The sequence below is a fragment of the Haliaeetus leucocephalus genome, unplaced genomic scaffold (genome assembly GCF_000737465.1).
Source record: "Haliaeetus leucocephalus isolate CR32 unplaced genomic scaffold, Haliaeetus_leucocephalus-4.0 Scaffold93, whole genome shotgun sequence".
NCBI classification, from domain to species: Eukaryota; Metazoa; Chordata; class Aves; order Accipitriformes; family Accipitridae; genus Haliaeetus; species Haliaeetus leucocephalus.
In genome coordinates this window covers 770,702-776,701 of record NW_010972529.1, presented here as the reverse complement: position 1 = coordinate 776,701, position 6,000 = coordinate 770,702, and positions in this window count along the sequence as shown.

The window sequence follows — 6,000 nt, the reverse complement described above, 5'->3', positions numbered from 1 at the left end:
ACAAAGCATGTCAACTGGGTAAAGGGATATGCTGGGAGGAGGGCAATAATGAGCCTACCACAACAGTTCTTGTTTAATGGAGCAAGGACTGTCTTCTCAAAATGTTCCTTTTAGGTCTTATTTTAATTGAAATGGACTGATCTATGCACCAAGAGGGAATTAAGCATGACTTACAAAACCTTGGCTGACTCAGCTGGGCTTCAATTTCTCACAGTCCCTAGATCTGAGTGCCTGGCAGATAGGTGCAGGGGTTCCCCACAGAGGAATTTCTCTGAAGAGATAAGTACTTCCCAGGGCCCGACACCAGCAATTCGCACACTGCCGGTTCAACTGAGCAGGGCCCACCTGAACCCAACACTGCTAAAAATCAAGCGCTCAAAACTGGGATGAGATGGGCTGCAGAAAGTCAGTGGCCATTTCAGAAAAGCTGGTGGTTGGTCTGCTGGTTTATGAGGTGCAGCTGGAATTTCTTTTCTCTCTGGGTTTCCTAAAGAAGGATGAAGATGTTAATACTTACACGAGAGAGGGCAAGGGCAGTCATGTGTATGTATAAAATACCCAACGTGCCTAGTTATCTTACTTCTTTTTCTAGCTCCTACAAATTTACCAGTATTTAGCAAATGAAGAGTAGAAGTACAGCGGAAGGTCGAGTCTGTCAAACGAAACCTGGACCACTAGTGCCATCCAGTGGCTAGCATGCCCTAACACACTTGGCGATTGCTAGTAAGCCCTGAATTGACTGGAACAAACACTAACTCTAAACTCTCCCCCCCCACGCTGTTTACAATCATTCACACAGCGGTTTTTTGCATTTGTTCCCATCCGAGCCCAGGCTTATACTGAAAAAAATGTAAGAAACCACATATATGTTGTATCTACCTTGTTTTAAGCACATTTTTCCTTTCCCACCTCTGTTTTCTTTAGAAAGTATCATCTAGAGCTTAGTCTCAGTGAGGCAATCCCCGTAAATGTTGTACCTGCTGCTGAGTCTGTAGCTGATCTTTCTTCATGCACCTGATTCAATAACCTATCCTGCCCTTTTACAGTGATTACCTACAGCCAAGAGCCATAGGGGAAATATATTAAAGTGAATTTGGGGTACAGAGCAGAACTGACTGTTTTGTTTCTGCGATGGTGTGTTACACAGTCATACCCTGTCGCCCCTACGTAGTTCATGTAGCCCCTATAAAACAGCTAGGCACGACAGAAACTCTCAGTGTCAGCTGGCAGGAGGCAAGGAGAAAGCTGTAGTTGCAACGGTTTGTACTAGTGATATGAGCCCAGCACCTACTGCTAGCTCCTCCAAAACCCCAATTAGCTAACCGCCACTACAGTCAAATCACAGTCGTCTGCATCCCGCTCTGGTCTGCTCCGGTCTGCTCCTCTCCCACGTCTGCTGAGATAGAGCAGGCAGAGCTGCAGGATCATGAAACCTGGCCAAGACACCTTTGTGCATTCCCTCAAGCATTTCTGCGGGGGACTTGCAGCGTGCTCCTAGCAGAGCCCTAGAGGACACCATTCCCTGCTCTCAGAGCGAGGGAAAAAAGCAGAAAGGTGGTTCAGTGTGGGGAATTCTCCTTCTGCTTTCAGAAAGAAAACATTTCTTTTTTTTTCATGCCCCATAAGGGTGAGGAGTCCTGGCCTGGGCTGCCTGGACAGACAGCCTGCTGCCAGCTCTCATGGTCACGGAGGAGGAGTTTGGTGTGCAGAGGTTGCTGAGGTGAAACCAATGAGAAAACTCTGTTAAGAAGCAGGGTGGTGGCTTAAAAGAGAGAGGAGCTGAGGCTCCCACAGTCAAATCAAAGCAGGGATGTTATGTGGGGAGTTAAGGGGCATGACTCACAGACAGAGGAGATCCTTCTGTGATGGAAGCTCTTGAGGGCTGAGGCTATGCTCCACCTCAGCTGAAGAGGTAGGCTAAAGGCTCCCCTGCTATCCCCAGGCATACAGCAGGTCCTGGGCATCCAAATAATGTCTTCTGTCCTGGCAACAAACCATTTCAGAGATACTACCTGCATGCCCTCAGCTACTCAGAGCCAGGCACAACTAGGATATACGACCTGAAAACTCTGCATGGGTGCTGTTTCCACCACAGAGATCAGTTGTAACCAAGACCACAACAAGGATGTTGATCAGAAACGAGAGGGCATTGTGCACATAGGTGATGCAGCTGACATGGTGTCGTGGTTTAAGCCCAGCCAGCAACGAAGCACCATGCACTCCCCCTCCTCAGCTGGACAGGGGAGAGAAAATATAACAAAAAGCTCATGGGTTGAGATAAGGACAGGGAGAGATCACTCAACCAACTACCATCACGGACAAAACAGACAGGACTTGGGGAAAATTAACTTAATTTATTGCCAATCAAACCAGAGTAGGGTAATGAGAAATAAAACCAAATCCAAAAACACCTTCCCCCCACCCCTCCCTTCTTCCCGGGCACAGCTTCACTCCTGAATTCTCTACCTACCCCCACCAGCAGCACAGGGGGACGGGGAATGGGGGTTACGGTCAGTTCATCACACATTGTCTCTGCCATTTCATCCTCTTCAGGGGCAGGACTCATCACACTCTTCGCTTGCTCCAGCGTGCGGTCCCTCCCATAGGAGACAGTCCTCCACGAACTTCTCCAGCGTGGGTCCTTCCCACAGGCTGCAGTTCTTCATGAACTGCTCCGGCATGGGTCCCTTCCATGGGGTGCAGTCCTTCAGGAGCACACTGCTCCAGTGTGGGTCCCCCATGGGGTCACAAGTCCTGCCAGAAAACCTGCTCCAGCGTGGGCTCCTCTCTCCATGGGGCCACAGGTCCTGCCAGGAGCCTGCTCCAGCGCAGGCTTCCCACGGGGTCACAGCCTACTTTGGGAACCCACCTGCTCTGGTGTGGGGTCCTCCCTGGGCTGCAGGTGGATATCTGCTCCACCGTGGACCTCCCTGGGCTGCAGGGGGACAGCCTGCCTCACCATGGTCTTCCCCACGGGCTGCAGGGGAATCTCTGCTGCGGCGCCTGGAGCATCTCCTCCCCCTCCTTCTTCACGGACCTTGGTGTCCGCAGGGTTGTTTCTCTTACATGTTCTCACTCCTCTCTCTGGCTGCCATTTCTGTGCCACAGCAACTTTTTTTCCCTTCTTAAATATGTTATCACAGAGGCATTACCACTGTTGCTGATGGACTTAGCCTTGGCCAGCAGCGAGTCCGTCTTAGAGCCAGCTGGCATGGGCTCCATGCGACACAGGGGAAGCTTCCAGCAGCTTCTCACAGAAGCCACCGCTGTAGCTCCCCTGCTACCAAAACCTTGCCACGTAAACCCGATAGATGTGGTTGTGCACAAACTGCCTCTGCTGCAAATTCCCACAGTGCAGTGGAGCAAACCCACCACAGTGGCAGTGATTGCTCCTCCCGCAGATGGCAGGGTGAACACAAGTGTCCCCACAGTGACCCAGGAATAGTTGCTGCGATTGCTGTTTCTCCAGAATACAGTCATGATGCTCAGGATGTCACGAAAAGCCAACAGCTCCAGGGGAAACTAGGCAGCAAGACGGCTTTGCATGCCTCCCAACGGCAGTCGCTTCAAGGTACTCGCCAGCTCAGCTGTGGTAACCCCGGTCGGTGGGTGCCAGGCACTGCCAGAAGGCAGGGCTGCCACAGGGCAACGACCACCCTTTGCTGAAATGAGAGAGGGGCCCAGAGAGAATGAAAATTGCACATCCAGAGCTAGTGCCGCAGAAGTGGCCTTCCACGTCCTGAAGCGAATGGGCTGCTGTTGATCATTACACCTCTGCAGGATAGCATGTTCCTACTAGGAGCACCTCTGGTGCGTGCCCAGATCCCAATGCCATGATCAGCACTCACCAGTGGCAGCTGGGACTCACTGTAAAAAAGGCATGAAGATTACTTTGTGGAAGCTGGCTGGCCCGGTTGTTCACCAGAGGGGTGCCAACTGAGGCTGCAATGAACATTCATGGGATTTGGGTCTGGAGAGGTGCCTGGCACTCTGCGGCAGGGGTCGCATTGCACCTACCCGTGCTGAGCAGCTCCTTCAGTCCGCCCTGAGGAAAGGTTGCCGTTGTCCCTCAGACCTCCCAGCATAATTGCACGTGGAGCTGCTCCTCAACCATGTTATGTCAGAGTGATCCCAGACAGAAAATCCCTGCTATTAAAAGTGTGCAAATCAGCCTGGGTCATAGTGACATGACTGGATTAGGGAATAACTACGCATGAAGTCAGGAAGCGGTGCTGGTCTCCAGCAGCTGGGTACCATAACCTCGTCTTCCTCCACAGCCGAGGACGGACCAGCATAGCCGAGCAGTTCGCAGGCACGTGACACAGTGGGCCGCCTGCCAGGGACTGTTAGGAGGTTTAAACTACTCTGGTTCTGGAAAGGTATGGGCACTGTCCCGCTGGGCCCACGTGCCCATTCGGAGTCACAGGCGCCGACAAGCTGGGGCGGGTGCCGACAGGGCTGGATGCGGTTCAATGCAGACCAGGTTTTTGTGGATGCCGCAGCCTGTTCCAGAACAGCAACAAAGCTTGGCCCTGGCAGAGCCTACAGGCAGGCTTTTAAAAGTCTCTCGACACAAGCGAATGTGGAAAGGGACTTTTTCTTTTGTCCACCAAAAGCAACAGTCACAGTGCCTGTGCCCTGACTGGGAACTTGTGTACCTGCTCTGGTCACATTTTATGAAGGCATTCCAGATCACACAAACCCAGAGGGACAATGGTTCCCAGCGTGCACACCAGGTACAAAGTCTGCAGGCTTTCTCCTACTCCTTTTGGCAAGGCTGGAGATGTCTGCTGACCTATGGAAAAAATTTCCTAACAGATGCCAAGTGGTCACATAAATATTAATTACGCGATACTGTGGAAATTGTATTACAATACCTGGCTAATGCATTTCACAGCTGCATTCCCACTTATTAATTGCTTATATTAAAACAGCACCCAGAAGCCTCATTTCACTGACAGCTGTACAAACCAAACCCAGCTGAGTTCTGCTTCTCGCTCATGAAAAAACTCAGCTGCTCCTCAGCCACCCAGTGTCCCCAGAGAAGAAATCACATTTAAAAATCAAAATAAAAACACACCCTTGTTATTCTGGAGACCTGCCTAGATGCATTCTGTTTGGAAGTCTTGATTTCCCACTGCAGAAATGGGGTAGTTCACCCTGTTGTATCATTTAGGTATTTTCTAATTGCATATTAATTAGCATTTTCACCGGGATTTTGTACTGCATCAAACAATTGCGCAATTACCTACAGGATTACCCAACACAGCTGAGTTAAGGAAAAAAAAAAAAATACAAACCACCTCATCCTTTGGTGTACTGACACCTGCTGTACTACTAAAATGTAAATGTAGTAAATATTGAAGAGAGAATGCAGAACAGTTTGTGTCAAGGAGTGCTGAAAATTATATCCAAATGAAACCACATGGGAAGTTACCTCTGGCATATGCTTATGTGGGTTGGGATTTGCAAAGCAATTTATATAGCAAATGACATTAAGAGTTTAGTTACAAATAAAATCCTAGCTAAAAATCTATGAATAAGCTTGTCTTTTTCTACACTGTGAATGAAATCCTTAGTAGGTCATTATATATAACATATATATAATATATGAAAAGGTACAGGCTTTCTTTGGACTTTATTGATTTTTAACCCAGTTGATATTTTAAATATATTTTCCTAATATATGTTTATACACACACACAGTTGCATCCATTTAGGTGCCTGGATCCTTTCAGTAGACAAAATAACATTCCTGAATGCATAAACATTTTGACAGTTTCTAATTTAAAAGAACTTCTTTCAGATAACCTTTCTGGACAATGTTCTGTCTTTGACCAGTTTCAAAGGCAATGTTTTCACTTTTTCGTGACAAAAACTTTAATCACCAGTAACCTGAAGTGTGTTTTGCTCTGTAGTCCTGGTTCTGCTCCCCCGCAGAAGAGGCCTTGCCAGCCACCACCAAGCACCATCAAACACGCGCGTACCCATTTTCCTCCT